Here is a 21305-nt window from a genome sequence, read left to right on the forward strand (position 1 = left end):
AATAAAATCTTTAAAAAAAGAGAGAAATACATATAAAATCCACAATAGATACCAATTCCCAACCATTAGGATGTCTATTATCAAAACAAAACTGAAAATAACAAGTCTTGGCAAAGATGCAGAAAAACTGGAATTCTTGTATGGTTGGTACAACTCCTGTGGAAAACAGTTTGGCAGTCCCTCAAAAGGTTAAACACAGATTTACAATAAGATCCTATAATTCTGCTTCTAGGTATATACTCAAAAGATTTGAAAGCAAGGACTCAGAGATTTGTGCACCAATGTTCTTAACAGCATTACTTACAATAGCTAAAAGGTAGAAGCAATCCAAGTGCCCATCAATTGATGAATGAATAAAACTGTGCATATCTACACAATGGACTATTATTCAGCCATCAAAAGGAGTAAAGTACTGATACATGCTACAACATAGATGAGCCTGAAAAACAAGCTAAGTAAAAGAAGCCAGACACAAAAGGCCACATATTATATGATCTCATTTATATAAAATGTCCAGAATAGGCCAATCTATACACACAGAAAACAAATGGGTGGCTTTTAGGACCTGAGGGGAGGGGAAAATGAGGAGTTACTGCTTAATGGAAATAAGGTCCTCCTTTGGGAGTGATGAAAATGTTCAGACCTACATAGAGGTGACAGTTATACAACACTATGACTATATTAAAAACTATTAAATGGGTAAATCTGTGGTATTTGAATTATAGCTCAATTTAAAAAAATTTTTTTTAAAGCCAGCATTAAACTTGGAAAATTTCACACAAAATTCCAGATTGACTTCTGAAAAATCTCTACGATCTCACACCATTGGCCACAAGGTCCCTCAGGACAACCATCAGTGGGAGCTGAAACTTGTCCTGGAGCCCATCTCTGCCACTGCCTAACTCTGGACCTTAACAGGACAGGTTTTGTCTCTGCCTCAGTTAGCTTCTAACAAGAGGACTGTAACAGTATCTACACCTCATCTATGCAGTACCATAACAGTATCCTACCTTATGAAGTTGTTACAAGGAGTCAATTATGTAATATGCTTAGAAGAGCACTTGTCACATAGTAAGCACTCATTGTTAGCTACTTTTATATTTTATACCTCATCCTCTTTGTAATAGAGGTAAATAGCATTTGCTTTTCATTTTTTGTTTGTTTTTACAAATGAAGTTAGCATATAATGTAGCAGTCCAAAAGAAAGAAGTGGAAAGACAGCTAAGGTAAAAATTTTTAAAAGCAACATGCAAAATACTATACATAATATGTGCCTATTTTTGTGAAACAGTAATAGTGATAAAGATGACAAGTCTATGCATAGAAAACAGTCTAGATAACTCTGGACTTACGGGGAACAGGAAGTGAAAGAATGTAATTAAAGGGATTTTTATTAACATATATATTTATATAATGTTTCAATTCTTCCAGCTTTATTGGATTATAATTGGCATATAACATGTAAGTTTAAGATGTGCATGATATTTTGATACACTTATTGCAAAATGATTACAATAAGGTTAGTTGACACATCCCATTCCCCTCACATAGTTACCTTAATTTTTTTAACAACAACCTTTTATGAAACCAGGAACTATAATATGGATATTTTTTAAAGGAGAAACTCTAAATTAATTTTGTTTGAGACCTTTGTATGATTGTCACAAAATTTTACCAAGTGAATAGCAATTATCACAGACTGATAAGGCCAGAATCCATTTATTTTGCTTTGAAACACAGAAGCTGGGATTCCCAAAGTACCAACCTCTCTTCAGTCTCATTTTTTTTTTTTTAAGATTTTATTTATTTATTTGACAGAGAGAGAGAGAGAGCACAAGTAGACAGAGAGGCAGGCAGAGGGAGAAGGAGAAGCAGGCTCTCCACTGAGCAGGGAGCCTGACATGGGGCTCGATCCCAGGACTCTGGGATCATGACCGGAGCTGAAAGCAGCTGCTTAACCCAGGTGCCCCTCTTCAGTCTCATTCTTTCTCATGGAATATACGCTGCTATACTTCACAGCTGCCAACAGAAGAGATTCTAAACTCCTTGGCTTAGCAGGCAACACCTTTCATTACCTGGCCCAACATCCTTTTTCCAGCTTTACCATCCATCTGTCCCCCTTACAAAGTCTCCACTTGAGCTAAACAGGACCTAAAATAGACATCCCTCAAATGTTTTTCTGCGTACCATTCTTTTTTCTTTAATTGAGGCAAAATTCACAATTTTAACCACTTTAAAGTGTATAACTTACTGGCATTTAGTACATACACAGCATGCTATAACCATCATCACTATGTGGTTCCAGAACATTTTCACCACCCCAAAAGGAAACCCTGTACCCATTAAGCAGTCACTCCCCTTCACCCATCCCTCCTCCAGCCTGTAGAAACCACATCTGTTTTGTCTCAATAGATTTGCCTATATTAGATATTTCACATAATTAAAACCACACAATATGTGGCCTTTTGTGTCTGGCTTCTCTCAGCATAATGTTTTCAAGGTTCATCCATGTTGGAGCACATATCTATAATTTATTCCTCTTTATGGCTAAATAATATCCCATTGTGTAGAAGTACCACAATTTATCTATTCATCAGTGAGGGACATTTAGGTTGTTGCTACCTTTTGGCTATCATGAATAGTTGCATGCCATTATCTTTCCCTTCCTTCAGCTTTACCAGCTAAACAAAGTCAAACTTTCACATGAGTTTCAAATCAACTCTTACCCTCCCCAATTTAGCCTGCCCCGAAGTTCTCACCCTTTGAATTCCTTCTCCACTTCTATAGGTGAGGTAGCAAACTGTCAGCAGATGGCAGAATCCCAGACTTATTTAGGTTTACTCAAACTGTTTTCTTTCTTAAATTAGTTGCTATCATTGAAAAACTCAAGGAAATAATTGAAGTCAAGTTCAGTTCCCTTAAAAATTTGCCTGGCTTATTACAATACCCACAGCTTAACTGGTTTTTACCCTTGCCCCCTTGAGCCTATCTCAATATAGTGGCCACAGCACTTTTATTAAAACAGAAGTCACAGGGGTGCCTGGCTGGCTCAGTCGGTTTAGCGTCTGCCTTGGGCTCAGGTCACGAGCCCCGGTGGGATCCGGGTCCGGGGATTGAGTCCTGCATCAGGCTCCCCGCTCTGCAGGGAGCCTGCCTCTCTCTCCCTCTGCCTGCCACTCCCCGTTTGTACACACGCGTGCTCTCTCTCTCTGTCAAATAAATAAATAAAATCTTAAAAAAAAAAAACCAAACAAGCCAGATCAAGCCATTCCTCTACTCAGAACCTTCCAGTGGCCTTCCTCTCCTCCCAGAATAAAAGGCCTGAGGGATGGCCTTTAAGGCTGTACCCACTGGTCTTGTACCTGTCTGACTTTATTTACTATCATTCTCCTGCCTGCTCACGCAGCTCTGGCCCTCTCCTTTCTCGGAAGGCCCAGGCAGACTCCTGCTTTAGGCCTTTGCATGAAATGTTCCCTCCTTCATCGTTAATGCACAGATCTCACCTTCTCAAAAAGCCTACCCTGACACCCTATTTATTTATTTATTTATTTATTTTTAAAGATTTTATTTATTTGTCAGAGAGAGAGAGAGCACAAACAGGGAGAGGCAGCAGGCAGAGGGAGAAGCAGGCTCTCCACTGAGCAGGGAGTCTGATGCGGGACTCAATCCCAGGACCCTGGGATCATGACCCGAGCTGAAGGCAGGTGCTTAATCGACTGAGCCACCCAGGCATCCCCTTGACACCCTATTTAATGCTGCAAGTTCACCCCTCATCAGCACACCTGATTCTCATTACCCTGACCTGCTTTTTCTAACCAATTATCATCATCTAGTATACTATAATTACTTACTAGATTTTCTATTATCTGTTTCTTTCCATGAAAAAGTAGGTGGCACAATGGCAGGGACTTTTGTCCCTCTGATTTACTAATTAATCCCCAATGCCCAGAGAGCACAGCATGACACAGGTGGGCACTCAAGAAACATTTGCTGAATGGTACTGGGCCTATAATCAGCTGGCACTGAAAAGGGGCTGCCCTTTCAGACTGGTCATGAATTTGACAGTTCCTCGCAGTTCTACCTGGCGCATTTCATTCCTCTACCTGTCTGGACTTGAGTTTGTCACACTTCTTCCTGAGGACTTGAGTTTGTTATGCTTCTTCCTTCCCTGCCCCTTGTCATTGATTTCCTGGTATCAAATTAATCTTTCATCTGAATACTACTCAAAAAAGAATAAGTCATAATTGTAGCCTGTGAAAACCACCTCCTATTCTCTTTTCCTCTTCAAGGACAATCCCTCTGCTCACAGTAGAAGCTCAATGAACAACTACAGACTAAAGAGCTCCTCTAGCATTTCAGTCAAATGTGTTTTCTCTCTACCTCCCCTCCCCCCCCACTGCCAGTTGCTCGCCACCATCTAGGAAAATGTGGCTCTTCTGGCACTTTCCAGACATTCCACAATGAATGCCATCCTTTGTGATGACTTTGATGATCCCTGAAGGATACTTCTGAAATGCTGGCCTTTCAGCTTTAGGTCAGAAAATTTTAAGGGCCCCTTTTGAAGGTAGAGACTTCAGAGTTATCCAGTCACTTGTTCTAAGCACCTAAACAGAACTGCTACATCCTCCCTGAAGCTCCTGTTTGTTTGTAATGTTCAAAATGTTATCTCTGAGGATGAACGTTCATGTTGTTCAAAATGTTTCCATCTTTGCTACAGTTGCCTAAAACTGTTTGAAGCACTGCATTTGTTGCCTAAATACACAAGTTGATCCATTTCAGAAGCTGAAACTCCTTTGGTCTTCCCTATTTGGATCATGTTCAGTTTTATCCCTCAGTGACTCATCTTAAACTGCATCTTAAATTCAAGCGCCCTCATTCTTTTCAGGAGTAGATGGGAAAATGGACTTTTTTTTTTTGTTGTAATAATAATTCCTCCAGGAATTTCTTCCTCTTTTTCACAGTATGTGAAAATTACCGCCCTCCTCCCCATATATTAAATGCACAATGGCAAATATGTAGTGAGAAACTCAATTAATAGTGGCTGCTATTTTTGTAGTGATCTAGGACTGCTCATGAGCACACACTGCCTGGCAATCTGGGCAAAGGCACTGGGCCCAGAGCGTATGTCTGAAGAACTCCTGCCTATTTTAAAATTTGCTTAGGATCTTCCCTGCTCTGAGCAGCTGGGTCGGCATTCCTTACAGAGAGAAGAAAACAGGAGTGAGGGAAAGTGGAACTGAACAGAAACACATGAGCATGTCCTTGGATAAATTCCTAGGAAAAGGTAGATAGAGATGGAGAGTGGGAAATGTTCCTATCTCCAAAGTCCTCCTACAGTGTTAATAAGTTTGGGGGTGGTTATTTAGCACTTTTTCTTTTGACACACACACCAAAAAATATTGTATTCTTAAATTCACTGTCATTTCATATTACTAAGATCATTTCAGGGTTATACTGGATATCTTATTCAGATACCCTGAACTTTAAACTATCATCCTTTGGTAAAAGTCAAACTCTATTATAACCAGAAGCACTGCATTTATTCAGCTGTGCTATGTTGGGACAGCCAGTTACCTTTTCTTTGGAGGGCAGGCCAAAAATTCTGATCAATTTACCAGTGGATCTTCATCTGCTGTAATTGTGGAAGTTCTTTCTTCTTAATTCTGTTCAGATCTACAAAAAGAGAAAAGGGAAAAAAGGATGAAACAATGGATAAAGCTAGTCAGGAATCTACAATCTCATTCGCTGCCAGATGTTCCAAAATTATTATATGTCTTTTGAAATGCCAAACTGTTAAAATTAGAGGCACTTTACCAATTTCACAACAAATGCAATTCAGTTTGGTTTTTTTTTTTTTCCCTTTTTACAGTGAATTTAACTGGCTATATTTACAATAACCTAAGAACAAATGACTATTCAATGTGTACATAGGGGAAGTCTCCTGGGGCTTAAAATCATTGTGTGTAATTTGCCACTAATGACTTTTCACTTAATTTTTGAAGTGGTTACTCAGAAAGCCTGCTCCTATGAAACCTGTCAGTATCACAAATTTAAAACACACACAACACTGAATGAGATTATTATTTGGAGAGCTCACTCTGTCCTTTATTATTCAGCAATTTAAAAAAAGCAATTCATAACACTACAAATAGAAAACAAAAACTCAATTAAGCCATCCTCCTAAAAAGCACAAGGGAATTATGTGTTTCATCATGCACGTATTTTCATAGTTATGCATACATATATATTTCAAGTAGAATGTGGTTCCTATTAAAATTAATTTGGAGAGGAGCACTGAGTTAAGGAGTCAAGGGATTGGAGGTTAACAAACTAGAGTTCGAAATGAAGCCGGTTTTCAAGTCTGACATGCAGCACAAGAGAAAGAAGAGCAAATACAGGTAATGACATGCTATGAAGCAGATGCTGTCAAGGTGTAAAGCACAAGGCAGGATGATTTCATATGAAAAATTCACCATTAATACACTTCGCTTCCTATGATCCTTACAACCTATATACCAAGGATGGGTAGCAAGAAGATTGTTTTGCTTAACTTTTATTTACTTTCATACACTCTAAGATAGTAAGCCAAAAATTTCTATGGCCTGAGACACTAATAAAGCATCTCTGAAAGTCAGCAGCTGAAATTCTATACCATGTTTTGAACATTTATTCATAATTATCTTTATTGGCTCTTAAGTTATTCCTGGATCATATCCTTTCCCTCTCGCTTTTTAAAACAGTTTCAGTTTCATTCATCCACAAAATGTTATTCAGTAATGTAAGCATTCAGTAATCATTCCTCCAATCTTTATAAGCCAGATGTTTCTCTTCCCTAGATTTCTAATTCCTTCCTAGTCTCCTGTCTTTTAAAAGTTTTCTCTGATTTCCATTTTAGCGTTCTTTTTCTGCCTTATTTCCAATAAAAGCCACTATCTTGCTTAACATGTCTGTCCTGAGCCAAAATTCATTTCTTTGCATCATAAACACTTTACAGCTATGCAAAATCACTCAAAGGAAGCTACAAATCACCAGGATAGAGACAGCCAATAAAGATGTTAGGTTAGAGATAACCATTCAGCCCGCTGCCAGGGATTCCTTCAGAGCAGACTGGAGGTGAAACAACACTGGCATCAGATTAAACTCTGTGCTTGATAGGATTTCATTAGGTCAAGCTATTTTTCCGTTTTCCATCAGGACACTCCAGCCTTATCCCCAAAGTACGCAAGGAAGTCATCAGATCTGGGGTGCTGTGAGATCGCCCCCAGGACAGCATTTACCTTTAAAAGAATTCACCATTTACTAGCCTGCATACCTTAAAAATGCTTTAAGGGAAACTCTATTCTTAGAGGAAAAAAAGGTAGTGGCAGTTACTAAAAATAAGCATTTAAAAATAGCAACTTCTCTTAGAACAGGGGGTAGAAAGACAACTATCCTATGTTTGTATATGTTCTCCTTTTTTATCTTCACAAGAACATTGTGCTCAAAAAAGCTGTTGTTAGGGTCCCCATTTTACTAGCAAGGAAACAGACTGAGAGAGGTCATAATTTGCTCAAGATTACCCAGTAAATAAATGGTTTGGAATTGGAACTAGAATGGAGGCCTCTGATGTTATTTAGTTCCCTTACCAGTACACCAAACTGCCTAAACAGCAACTTAATTTTGTTTTGCAAAAACAAAGAGATAATTAAAAAAAAAAAAATTTATAAAAAAAACAACAAAGAGATAATTGTTTAAAAGGTAGACTGGAGAGCATTTTTGAAGAATAGAAACATAAAACTGGACAGCTTTTATTCATTCACCACTTACTATGTAACAAACATTCAATAAATATAATTTTCAATAAGATAGTTTTTAAATGACAGGCAAAGATGGGAGAGAAGTAAATAAAAAAGATATAGGGACGCCTGGGTGGCTCAGTCAGTTAAGCGTCTGACTCTTGGTTTTGGCTCAGGTCATGATCTCGGGGTCCTGGGATGGAGCCAAGCTCGCATCAGGCTACGTGCTCAGCAGGGGAATCTGCTTGAGATTCTCTCTCTCTCTCAAATAAATAAATCTTTAAAAAAGAAAAAAATATATAACTTGAATTTCTCCAAAGTCCTGAGAGATGCATATGTTTATTTACTTGGCGGGGAGAGGGGGCAAGACTGTAGAAGATGCCTTTCTTCTCTAGAGGAGCTGCCTAGCCCATGGTGACCCTTTTTTCTAAGTACTATGTAATTCTCAACTCCCTGCCAAATGGTATTTGTATTATGCGACTCCAAACTCCTCCTCTGTTTTGGCTGAAGTTGGACACATGACCCAAACTGAGACATTCCATTTGTTCTCCTTGGAACTAGAATTTGGAATGAAGAGGGTCTACTCTGGTCTCAGCTGCAAGCTACCCTCATGCACTCTCAGTCTGTAAGAAAAAGCCAGTCAGCAAAGAGAAGAATACACATGCTGCTCAGAGAGAATCCAACCCAGGAGGCCATGAAATCCCAGAGAAGAGAAAGGGAAACAGTTGGTGTTGGGGGGTGGGGTGGGGGAGGGTTGTTCTTGGACTTTCCTGTCCCAGGTACGGTCCTCCAGAGGCCCAAAGCATTTCCTTTCCCAAGGGTTTAAGAATCCCACGGACCTGTAAATGGCTCCCCTCTTCTGAGCTTAAATGTTAACTGATTCTTGATAAGTGCAACAAAAATAATCTTGCTCAAGACAGTAAAAACTTTTATTTTAAAAAGGGCAGATATCACCAGAATTTGTTGTAAAAGAAGGGTCTGCGAAATGCCCAAGGGTTCAGAAAAATTCTCTCATTATCTTTAAATAGAGAAAAGCCCACACTGTTACATGAGCAATGTTATATCAACCTTTATAGGGAAAAGGACTTATTTTCTAGAACATTTTTATGTACTTGTAAGATTCTGTGTGAGCCTCACTATAATCTGGATCACTTATTATACAGTCAAGTCTGTCAAAATTAAACAAAAATGCACTAACCATGATAGAGGAAAGAAAACCAGGCTAAACTGAATCAGTCTTGTATTGAAGTGTAACAATACGAACTTTCTTTTTATTTCTTAAACCTTCTTAAAATCTAGAAGCTTGAACCCCTAGGTACCCTAGGTGCTTGGAGAGGGCATGAAAGGGAAGAGAACAGGGTAGAGAGGGTCCTGCAAGGAGGGCAATACAAGTTCTGACTGGATCCTCTATCTTCTTTTTTTTTTTTTAAAGATTTTATTTATTTATTTGAGAGAGAGAGAGAGAAACAGCATGAGAGGGGATAGGGTCAGAGGGAGAAGCAGGCTCCCCGCCGAGCCGGGAGCCCGATGTGGGACTCGATCCCAGGACTCCGGGATCATGACCCGAGCCGAAGGCAGTCGCTTAACCAACTGAGCCACCCAGGCGCCCTCTTCTATCTTCTAAGTTAGAGCTAAGGGGAGGCTCACTCCAATCACTCCATTCTACACATGGAAAGAATGACTAGCAACAGAGGTTTGCCCCATTTATTTATTCAACAAAAACATGCTGAGCATGTGCTCCATGCCAGGCACCGCGCCTGGCACCAGAGCTGACCGTGTATTCAGCTGCGCAGCCTGGACTGCACATTTTTCTCTCCACTGTTTGACGCTCGCTGCAAACAGAGTCCACAGGCCTAAAACAGGTCACTTTACTGTCTCTGTTACTTTAGCGATCTTAGAGGAAAAAAGGGATTTGTCGCTAATATTTAAAAGGTGGGAAGGCTTACATAAAATTCCGTATTTCCTTTTTCTCTTGGAAAGTTAAAAAATGTGGCCACCAGGGGGCAGCTCCCCTGCACGGGGGAATAACTGGGATGCTGTCATGGGCCACCCCTTGTCACTCACTGGGCACATTCTTTTCAAAGTTCCCACCTGGCTGCATCACTTGTTTTCTTTATACACCTATCTCCTGTGTGTGACCTTTAGCCTATGTGATAATCCTCAGGCTCTTCTCCCACATGAAACACCACAGACCAAACATTTTAAAAACAGATTACTTGTCCCCTGTAATTCTCCAAAAATATGAATTAGCGTGGCCCTGAGTTTACTCATTCTCTTTCTTGCTTTCACCCTGACAGGCTTTCTCCCTGGCAAAGCAAATTTAAGAATGAAACTCTATACTCCACACAACCAGACTTTTCAACGGTGCTTCTGGGTCTCCACCTCTTCAAAGGTGAGCTGGAGTGTTCCCACCTACTGAGCAACAGGGCCTGCTCTCAGGGTCACTCCACTGAACACCAAATGAGAGCATGAAAACATAACCGCTAAACAGGGAGCTGAAATCGCTTACTAGTAAGGACTCCGATACCTCTGGCCTAGGTTTCAAGGATACATTTTAGTCTCCGCAGTTAGTCATAGGGCTTTCTTGACCCTCCGCGAAACTGTGTAAAAGGAGCCTCCATTTCCTGCCAGTGCCTGGCACCAGCCCCTCCCTTCTCAGGAAGATTTCAGTGTAGCCATCCCTCACTTCCCTTGCCATTTTGGGTCACATGGCTCTCCTATCTCAAGCCCCATTTCTGCCAGGCTTCACTGAGGTTAACCGCCCTCCCCCCCCCCCCCACTGCCCGTTTAGCTGAGGGGTAAGCCATCTGTCCGTCAAGTGTGACTATAGTACACTATTTCACCATTAGCCTAAAGGAAAAACAAAAAGAATAGTAAAACTGTCAATAATTCTCCAATTTGTGCAAAATACTTGCTCAAGTCAGTAGATTTGCAGGTCTATTACAAAAGCACAGGACACTAACAGTGGCTGACATTCACTAAGCACTTACTGCGCACCCAGTTTCAACACACAGTAAACCCTTTACATGCATTCTCACTTCATCTTCCCAGTTCTATGATGTAGGAACTTTTATGATCCTCCTTTAGCAGAGAAAAAACTGAGACTTGTGAGATGAGGCCCAAAAGGGGCAGAACTGTGGCAGCTGCATACTAATGTGGAGCTGAAAACCGTTCCTTCTACTGCTACCCTGCACAGCAATTCCTACCTCTGTTTCTCCCCACCTGCTGTTCCTACCACCCTACACTCCTTCCTTCCTACCTTCCAAGTAACTCACATCCAGCCTTCAAAACAAACTCAGATAAACTCTTCAGGTCATCACACCTCCCTGCTTCTGTGGGCTTCTTCCAGGCAGGGCCTGCAACATTTCACCCTTGCATCCCCAGGGCCTGATATGCTAAGCGGTCATAAAACCCTACTGAATAGAATTGAATTCAGTGGAACTCCAGGATCTAACAGCTACCCAACCACTCAAGATAATGTGGGCCTGGGGGTAGGGGGTGTGTGTGTGTGGGGGGGGGGATGTTCCTGTCTTGCTGAGAACTTGCAATTACGCCTGAGCAATATGGAGCTGTTCTGGCATCTACCCTCATTCTTCCCAGCCAAATCCACCTATCATGGAAAAAGGGGAAGAAGGGATGAAAAGTAAAGTCCATGACTCCTGTTGTCCTCTTGATAGGGGAATTAAAAAGTCTGTGGTGTTGACAGGGAAGACGGGAGCCTAGGAGGGACAGAAAGGGTTTCTCCCCCAATATTCAGCCAGGGGGACATTAATCTCCTGTTACTGGAGTAGGGTTATAGAATTCTAAAATCCACACAAATATGCTCAAATCCTTCTCTGCTATTCTAACACAGTCCTTTAGGAAAGATGTCAAATAAATGAACAGCTAGCAAGTATTTCACTCTGGAGGCATACTTATTAACACTACCAATAACAGTAACAACTTTTACTGAGTGTTTACTCTGGGCCAGCCCCTGTCCTAAGTACTTCACATGCACTGTCCTGTTTAATGTTCCCCACAGCTCTATGAAGAAGGTTTAGAAGTGAGAAATGGAGGTCTAAAGTAGTAAAATAGCTTGCCTAAGGTCACTACCAAATGGTTCACAGTAGAGGCAGCTGCTAGTGCGATAAATACGTAATTTTTATTGATAATGCTTGCAGGGTTTTGTGGGGCTTTGTTTTTTTTGTTTGTTTGTTTTTTAATTCTTCTACCCTTCCTCTTTAAGTAAGGCCACCTAAATAAAGGCAGGCTGGGCAACCTACTACAACTTTTACTGGCTTTTCTAAAAGATCCAGGGACAGTACCCCTTCTTTAATAAGCCTTTCTAAATATTATTTGAGATAAAGATTGCCAATATCAACCTATATCCACATTCTTCACCTTCCTGAACACACAGACTAAACTTGCCAATATCCATTGCAGTAAGGTGTAGCTATGTGAGTCCTTAAAATATGAAGAGAAACGTTGGGTTCCACTTCTAGGCTTGATCCATATAAACCTCCTTGTTTTGATCCTCAGTCTCTCATACCCTAGGCTGGTAAAATGGAGAGGGCTCCAAGCCCCTAGAGGTGGGCAGAGCCACAAAACTTCACCCCTTGATGACTGGGTAAAGCAAGAGCTTCCTTGCCAACCTACACCAATCTGTGACTTGAGTGAGAAATGCACATGCATTTTATTAAGCTACTAAAGTTTTGTGTAGCAACAGTCAGCCCACCCTAATACAGCATTACTGCTATTGCTATTACAATTTTCATTATTAATGGTACAGCTACAATTTATTAAAGGTGTACTAACAGGCAATATATATAAGGCTTTCACTTATACAGTTTATTCATTTCTCACTATGAGGTAGGTATCATCTGCATTTTACAGGTGACACAATCAAGGGTCAGAGATCAATAATCTTTTCCTCCTCTGAACAACTACAACATTTATAATCTGAAGGATTTATTTGGTAATTACTTATGGATTGCCTTATTATATATGTTGCATTGATGCGCTGAGCAGTTTTCACTCCTGTAGTTAGCTGATTTTTCTACTTATAATTGGTTTTCCTCATCTGGATAGAGAGCTGCTAATGGGAGGGGTAGGTCTTACATCCCTATATTCCATATCACTTCACACATTGCTTCATGAGTACACAAATTAATAGATATATATTCTTTATCTACTTATATATATAAATTAGCATATATATCTTAAAATATATATAATACATAACATACATATTCTGTTTTGAGCAGCAGGCCTCTTAAGTAAATCTGACCAAGAAAACTGACTTACGTGCTACAAAGAGTTATTTAATACACTTTGCACAGTGCCTGGCATACAGCTGATGATCGATAAATGATTGCTTCCCTTTTCCTCTATCCTAACAGCTACTTCAAATACAATCGTATGCTGCTTGAAGAAAACAAGATGATCAGAAAAAAAATGTTAAAGTGGTGGCTCAGGGCATTATAGGCATCTGACTTTGGTTCAGGTCATGATCTCAGGGTCCTGGGATCTAGCTCCCTGCTCAGCAGGGAGTCTGCTTCTCCCTCTCCCTGCCCCCCCCCCCCACCCCCCCCGCCACCAGCTTGTGCTTGCTGGCTAGTTCCCTCTCTCTCCCTCTCTCAAACAAACAAAATCTTAAAAAAAAAAGAAAAGAAAGAAAAGAAAAAGAAAAATGTTAAAGTGGTAAGTAGAGGCTGATTTTAACTACAAAGAATATTTTCCTATGGGGAGGAAGACTGTCTAAAATGTTAGGAGCTAGAGCCAAATAAAGATCATTTGCCAATTATAAGAGTATCTCATTTATAAAAAAATCTGCTCTGACACAATTTTCAGGAACGCGAATTCTGGGCAAGCCAAGGAGTGCATGCTCACATCCCCCCTTCATTGCTAGTGAGCTGTAAAATGGTGCCTGGGGACTCACCTTCTATTTGCTCAGTTACATAGGTCTGGCCACATGGGATTCCCTAGAGCCATGGTATCATTCTGTGCAGCAAAACACTAATGTGTCCTCCTACGGCTCCTAGCATATTTTTTATATTTTGTTAGAAAACAACCTACAGTCATCTAAGGAAGATTTGTTCCTTCTGAGGCTGTTTGTTCCTATCCTTCATCTACCACAGGACTCCATTTCCTACTATGACAGTGTTGCCATGATGCAGACACTTGATGCAGACACTGGCCTTCCTATGGTTACATTTCACACTAACCACATACAGAAGGTCCCTCACTTAACAATGTTTTGACTTAATGAGTTTTCAGCTTTACAGTGGTGCGAAAGTAATACACATTCAGTAGAAACCATACTTGCGATTTTGGATTTGGCTCTTTCCCAGGCTAGCTATATGTGGTAGGACTCTCTCATGATGCTGGGCAGTAGCACCACAGCCCCCGGTCAGCCCTGCGTCATGAGGGTCCCCAACTGACACACAAGCATTCTGTCCCCATAGAGTCATTCTGGTTTTCACTATCAGCACAGTATTCAATGAATTACAGGAGATAGTAACATTTTCTTATAAAATAGGCTTTGTGTCAGATGATTTTGCACAATTGTAGGCTAATATAAGCAGGTTTAAGATAGATTGGGCTAAGCTATGATGTTAGGCAGGTTAGGCGTTTAAAAAAAATTTTTTTTTCTAAGATTTTATTTTTAAATAATCTCTTTTGAGTGAGGGCTTAAACTTACAACCCTGAGATCAAAAGTTGCATACTGAGCCAGCCAGGCACCCCAGGTTAGGTGTTTTAAATGCATCTTTGACTTATAACATCGTCAACTTCTGATGGGCTTATTGGGACGTAACCCCATTATAAGTCAAGGAAGATCTGTATAGCTATTCTCTGATCTTTCATTATCTGATTAATGCAAATATTTAAACTGCTATTCATTTCAGTATCATGTTCCAAAGAGTCTCTCTTTGAAAAGTTCTTTCAAGGGGCGCCTGGGTGGCTCAGTTGGTTAAGCGACTGCCTTCGGCTCAGGTCATGATCCTGGAGTCCCGGGATCGAGTCCCGCATCGGGCTCCCTGCTCGACAGGGAGTCTGCTTCTCCCTCTGACCCTCCCCCTCTCATGCTCTCTCTCTCTCTCTCATTCTCGCTCTCAAATAAATAAATAAATAAATCTTAAAAAAAAAAAGTTCTTTCAAGAAGAAATGAACACAAATGTGGGTCAGTTACTTTGTTTGTTATAACTAAAGTATACATTTGGTTTTCTTACTCCTTGCTCAGTAAAACAGTTGCAATATTTAATTTGTTGGCGGGATGGGCTTTTCCAGGGGTAATTTTCCCTTTAACTTCGCAGTATCATCTTTTACAGTAGGCAGTAAGGTTAATGCTATAATCACCTATTACGTTGGCACATACGACTTTCGCTGCTGTTCAAATATAGCAACAGACTATAGAACACCCAAGCTAGAAAAGTACAGGTTTGAAAATCAGTTAATCAAACTCTGGACAACAACTTCTTTTAAAAATAAATATATTTTGGGGGGTAGCTCGGTGGGTTGGGTATCTGCCCGGGGTCCTGGGATCAAGCCCCACGACGGGTTCCCTGCTCAGTGGGGAGTCTGCTTCTCCCTCTGACCTCCCCCCCCCCCCCGCCCAGCTTGTGCTCTCTCTCTCTGTCTCAAATAAAATCTTTTAAAAAATAAATAAAATTTTTAAATGTTTAACACTGATGCCTCTTTTAAAATAAAATTCTTTTTAAAATGCTGAATGAAAAATGCCAATCTCAAAAAATCACATTTATGTAACATTCCCAAAATGACAAAATCATAGTGTTAGAGAACAGATTAGTGGTTGCCAGGAGTTAGGGGTTGTGAAGGTAAGGGGAATGACTATAACCATTAAAGGATAGCATGAGGGAGATTTTTGTTTTTGGAATAGTTCTATATCTTGATTATGGTAGTGGTTAAATAAATCTACACATGAGATAAAATGACACAAAACTACACACATACTTTATACCAATGTCACCTTCCTGGTTTTGATATTGTACTGTATAGATAGGAAAGATGTAATTGATGGGAGAAACTGGGTGAAGAGTAACCAGGTCCTCTCTGAACTGCCTTTGCAACCTGTGAATCTTTCATTATTTCAAAATAAAAAGTCAAAAATAACAAAGTATGTTAGATTATAAACATATTTCACAGAATAATTTATGCAACCTGTAAGATTAAATAAAACCCAAACCTGTGCAATTATTTTTTTTTTACCACTGGATTTCCCATTTTGTATACAAACTACCCAGGATCTTAATAGAGGCAAGGAAAGAGTAGAAATGGAGTAGGTTTGGGGCGCCTGGGTGGCTCAGTCGTTAAGTGTCTGCCTTCGGCTCAGGTCATGATCCCAGGGTCCTGGGATCGAGTCCCGCATTGGGCTCCCCTGCTCGGCAGGAAGCCTGCTTCTCGCTCTCCCACTCCCCCTGCTTGTGTTCCTGCTCTCGCTATCTTTCTCTCTCTGTCAAATAAATAAATAAAATCTTTAAAAAAAAAAAAAGAAAAAGAAAAAAGAAATGGAGTAGGTTTTACAACTGGTTTTGTTGTCAGGATGCTTACTGTTCATGACAATGTGAGTAAGAGAGAGCACTTGGGCAGTAAATATCTGGATGTCTTAACAAAGGGCAAGTAGTATACAATGTTAAAAAAAAATACAAACATGTATTTAAAGGCTTATCTTAAAATCGGTAAGATTTTGCCATTAAAAAAATAGAAAGCCAGGACACCTGGGTGGCTCAGTCAGTAAGCGTCTGCCTTGGGCTCAGGTCATGATCCCAGGGTCCTGGGATCAAGCCCCCACATCTGGCTCCTTGCTCAGCGGGGAACCTGCTTCTCCCTCAGCCTGCTCTGCCTGCCGCTCCCCCTGCTTGTGCGTGTTCTCTCTCCCTCTTTCTCTCTCTCTCTCGGACAAATAAAATCTTAAAAAAAAAAAAAATAGAAAGCCATGGGACGGTGTACTTGAAACCTAATTTAAAAACATATTTCGTGATTTCTGTATGCTAATGAAGATCCCACTGTGCATTTGATTATGTGTAATTTGCAAAATACATTATCAGACTTATACGATTACCAAACATGTACACATAACAATAGTTTCTACAATTCAAACATCTCTCTGGCTAAATTAATATAAATTGCTGCAATATACCAATAATAAATAAGAGACAAAAAGAATTCCAGAAGCTGGGAGATGCAAATTAAACAAATCCAGTACAAGTTATTCTCACTAGGGCTTTAGACAGAAATCTTTTTATCACTGATTAAATGTAACATTCTGGGACTACATCAAAAACATGACTCTCTGATTCCATGTATCTCACACTTAAGCTGGCTCAACACTGGCTCATCATAACTCGGAATCTAAAGAGAGGCTGGCAGCACTTCATAAATACCTTCCTGTTCGCTCCTTTCTACAGTGATGCAATTTGACCTACATTTCCAGTGCCCATTGAAACTTCATAGGAGGGGGAAGAGGAGAGTTTTTCATTTCTCCTACCCTCTGATTAACTAGGACAGCAAATGCCACTCAAGGGACTGCTACCCGGCAGAAGCAAAGGGGGAAAAAAGTCATTCCGGTAGGAAATTCCATAGGAGAACATTTAAAATTCCTGCATTCTCTGATTCTGCAAACACACTGTCATGGCTTTACAAGATGACAGCAAAGAAGAGTTGCCCCACTTTACACCATAATCAGCCTAGGACATCAAGGTTTTTTATTTACTTCAGGCTCCCAGCATGATGAAAATTAAACTTGAACTACAGACTCTTGTCCTTGCCACCGTCTTTTTGTAAAAATAAGCTTTTAATTTTAGAATGATGCTAAGTTTACAGAGAGGTTGTGAAGACCACACATTGTTCCTCTCTACCCTACACCCCGTTTCCCCTATTGCTAACCCCTCCCGTTAGTATGCTACATTTGTCACAACTAATGAACCAATATTGACCTATTATTCTGAACTGAAGTCTGTACTTTATTCAGATTTCTTTAGTTTTTGCCTAATGTCCTTATTCTGGTCCAGAATCCCATCCAGGATATCACATTACATTTAGTTGTCCTATCTCTTTACTCCTCTTCGAGACTGTGAAAGTTTCTCAGACTCCTTTTTTGATGACCTTGACAGCAGTTTTGAGGAGCACTAGTTAGATATGTTATAGAAAGTCTCAAGTTACCAACGGTTTTTCTCATAATTATAATGGGATTATCGAATTTGAGGAGGAAGACCAGAGATAAAGTGCCATTCTCATTACATCATATCAAGTGTACATTTATCATTGTTGACGCTAACTTGAGGCTGGGTGTCAGACACTTGAGTGTCTGTCAAGTTTCTCCACTGTAAAGTTTTTTTCCCCCTTCTATACTATATTCTTTAGAAGAATGTTACTAAGCACAGCCCACATTTAAGGGATGGACAGTTAGTTTCACCTCCTTTTGGAGGATTATTGACATAAATCATTTGGAATTCTTCTATACATGGAAGATTTTATCTATTCTTTCCCATTTGCTTACCTATCCAATCATTTATTTACATCAGTATGGACACACAGATATTCTTTTTATATTAATATTTTATATTTTTCCATATTTATATTAACATTATTATACTATATATGTATATTGTATCTTTTATTTATATTTATTTTATATCTTATGCTATAATTTAAAATGATATTATTTAGTTGTTTAAATTGTCCCAGCTTTGACCCACTAGGCGCTCTTTCAGGCACCTGTGTTCATTTGACATACCCCACTACTGTGTGTTTAGTGTTTTGTTTTGTTTTAGCACTTTTGTGCTTTCTGGCATTAGAAGATGCTCCAGGCTCATCTTGTTTATTCCCTGCCACAGCCATAGAATTAAGTCATGTCTGGTTCCTTTTACTGGAGAATGGAATTAGAAACCAAGGTCTGGGCACTGGCTCTTATCATAGTCTTTTAATGTTTTATACTTGAAAATTTCTGCATAAACTACTTCTATAGTATATTAACACAATTATCTCTTTATCTTCATTTTGTGGTATAACATGATAAATCATAAAGAGGATGCTTAGTAATCAAATTACCATCTGGCTGGCCACCTTTCAGGTTTGATATGTCCAATAAATGCCTCATCATAATGAAGTTCCTCCAAAAAAATTAAGATTTTTGTTTTCTGTTGTTATGGCGGCGGGGGGGGGGGGGAGAGGAAATCTGGATTTAAATGCAGGATGCTTGCTCTTCTATGCAAGAAAGTCTCCTTTCTCCCCTCATTACCATAAAATGGTATGTCAACTCTGAATTTACCTGAGCTAAAGGAAAATACAAATATCAGTCAGATCTGTCTTTGAAATACATTAGTGATGAGTTATGACAGCAACTACACATTCCCATTTATGTTTTGTTTATTTTAACGTTACACATAGTTTTTCTTCACTGAAACTAAATTAATTAGCCCAACACAGGATAGAGCCAGGAGCTTCTTGAGCAGTGAGGGCACCTAGTGGGAAGCAAACAGATTTCTGTAGATAACAACTCTACAGACAGGAGTTAATCCCCTGCAACACACAGGAAAATTTGTCACCTCAGACTTCAACCGTTAGTCTGTGTAAACATGCTATGCTATAAAAATCTTTGGGGACCTCAGATTTGTTTTTTGTTTTGTTTTTGTTTTTTAGTAGAAAACAGGCTGAGGTCAGCCCCTAATACTGCTTTTCTCTGTCATCTTTTTCTCACTCAATCTGATTTAAGATTTATAGTCAATAAACATTTCTTGAGCCTCTACTATGTACTAGACCTAGAGAGCACACTATGCCTGGTGCTTCCAATTAATCCAATAGATTAGAAAAACAATTAAGAGCCCTGTTACCATTTTTTCCTCCCAGCAGAGCTGCTGAAATTGTTGGGAGATAAGTCAGCCCTTTACAATGCTAAAAGCACAAAATGATTTGGAGAAGCACATGGTTTAATGTCTACTTCTACAATTGTCTGTTGTTAACACCTTAGAAAGATAACATCCTTATCTGTAAAATAGACAATCAAACCTACTTCCCAGGGATAATGCATAGAAAGCACAGCCCTGGCATACACAATGGGTTCTGTAAGTAGTAGCTCATGTTCACATTTTGCATTTCATCATAAACATATCTAGGAAATACTAGGACTACCCCAGTAAGATGATTCATTGCCTTTTTTTCATTGACAATTTTATTATCTTTGTAAACACTAAAATCATGATCTTTAAAAAAAAAAAGTCAGTTCCTGTGTCCCAGTCAACCCGTCTTTGATAAATAAACAATGCACATTCATTCAAGAGGCATGGGCCAGAATGGACAGGAAATATGTATTAATAACAGCAGCAGCTAACACTGCCTGAAAGCTTATTTTGTGCCAGGCACTGTGTGGATGTTGCACAAGAAGCCTATGAGGTAGAAATTTTAATTATCTCTAATTTCCAAATGAGAAACTGAGGCTATAGAGGTGAAGCGACTAGTGTGAGGCTGGTACCCAACCAGGCTAGGCCATCTACCCTCACAGAAAAACAACAACAAACAACAGAATTGTACCAAACAACTAAACATAAACCCCTATTCCTTACTTCATGCTGCTAATTCCTTTTTCAAACACTACTGTGTTGGGTGCTACAGTGGAATGAAAGAGCTAAAATGCTTCCTTTGCTACAGAAACGCAAAATGGGAAAAAGGCTATGGGCACTTTGGCCTCTAAAGGGGACTTCTTACTTCCAAAATATCTTTCAATAAATAAAACTCATCGTTGTCTCCCCACAGCGTTTTACAGCAAGTAGCAACTCCCTGGCCCAGCCTGCAAGGCTCTTCACCCTCTGGCCCCAGTTCTTCCCTTGGGGCGTTTGTACTACATTCTGCTTTTGGACCCAGCTAACTTCTTCAGGACTGTTTAGAAGTCACTTACCCCTGGGGGTGGGGGGGGAGAAGTCACTTACCCTTTCATCTAAATGGACTTAAGCCCACACTCCAATTCCCTAAAACTGGCTTAAGTCTGCATCTTCATGAATGTCAATATTCTCAGAATGGGCAAGCATCCTACTACCCTGTATCAAAGACCTCCCCTACAGGTTTCCCCCCAGGACAATCACATAAAGGTATGGAGAAGAGCAATCAGTTTTTGAAATTAAACAGATCAGGATTTAAATCCTGTTTTCTATTTATGAACAGACCGCAAGTCATTTCACCTCTATGATGAAGTTTAATTGAGGAGATAACAAAAGCACAGTGCTTAGCACATACTAAGTGCCATTATCATTATTATCCCCATATTACAGGAAGAAATTAACTCCCAATTAGCAAGATACCAAAAGCCACCAAGCTGGTGAGTGGTAGGGGTCTGGGTTAAAAGCCAGTTCTTTTTCCTTCTTTCTACAATTTATTGAGCACCATTATTAAACACCATGCTTGGCACTGAAGACACAGCTGTGAAACAGACAGGTACCCTGCTCTCATAGTACTTACGTTCTGATAATGAAGAAACCCATCAAACATTTACACTAATAAATTTAAGTGTTTGAGGGAGAAGAGCAAAGTGCCTGCTTATAT

General features: G+C 39.8%; 1 protein-coding gene across 2 annotated transcripts in view; it reads right to left on the minus strand.

Moving 5' to 3' along the window:
- ATXN7 (ataxin 7) overlaps positions 1-21305 on the minus strand; it is a 139017-nt gene that overhangs the window by 98845 nt on the left and 18867 nt on the right. For both annotated transcript variants that reach the window (XM_045862021.3, XM_045862022.3), the window contains exon 2: positions 5575-5673. The gene's annotated coding sequence lies outside the window, so the exon portion shown is untranslated. The remainder of the gene's footprint in view (positions 1-5574; positions 5674-21305) is intronic.

Source organism: Mirounga angustirostris, unplaced genomic scaffold (genome assembly GCF_029215605.1).
Source record: "Mirounga angustirostris isolate CCGP_5_RB_7025 unplaced genomic scaffold, mMirAng1.0.hap1 SCAF_1, whole genome shotgun sequence".
Taxonomy (NCBI): domain Eukaryota; kingdom Metazoa; phylum Chordata; class Mammalia; order Carnivora; family Phocidae; genus Mirounga; species Mirounga angustirostris.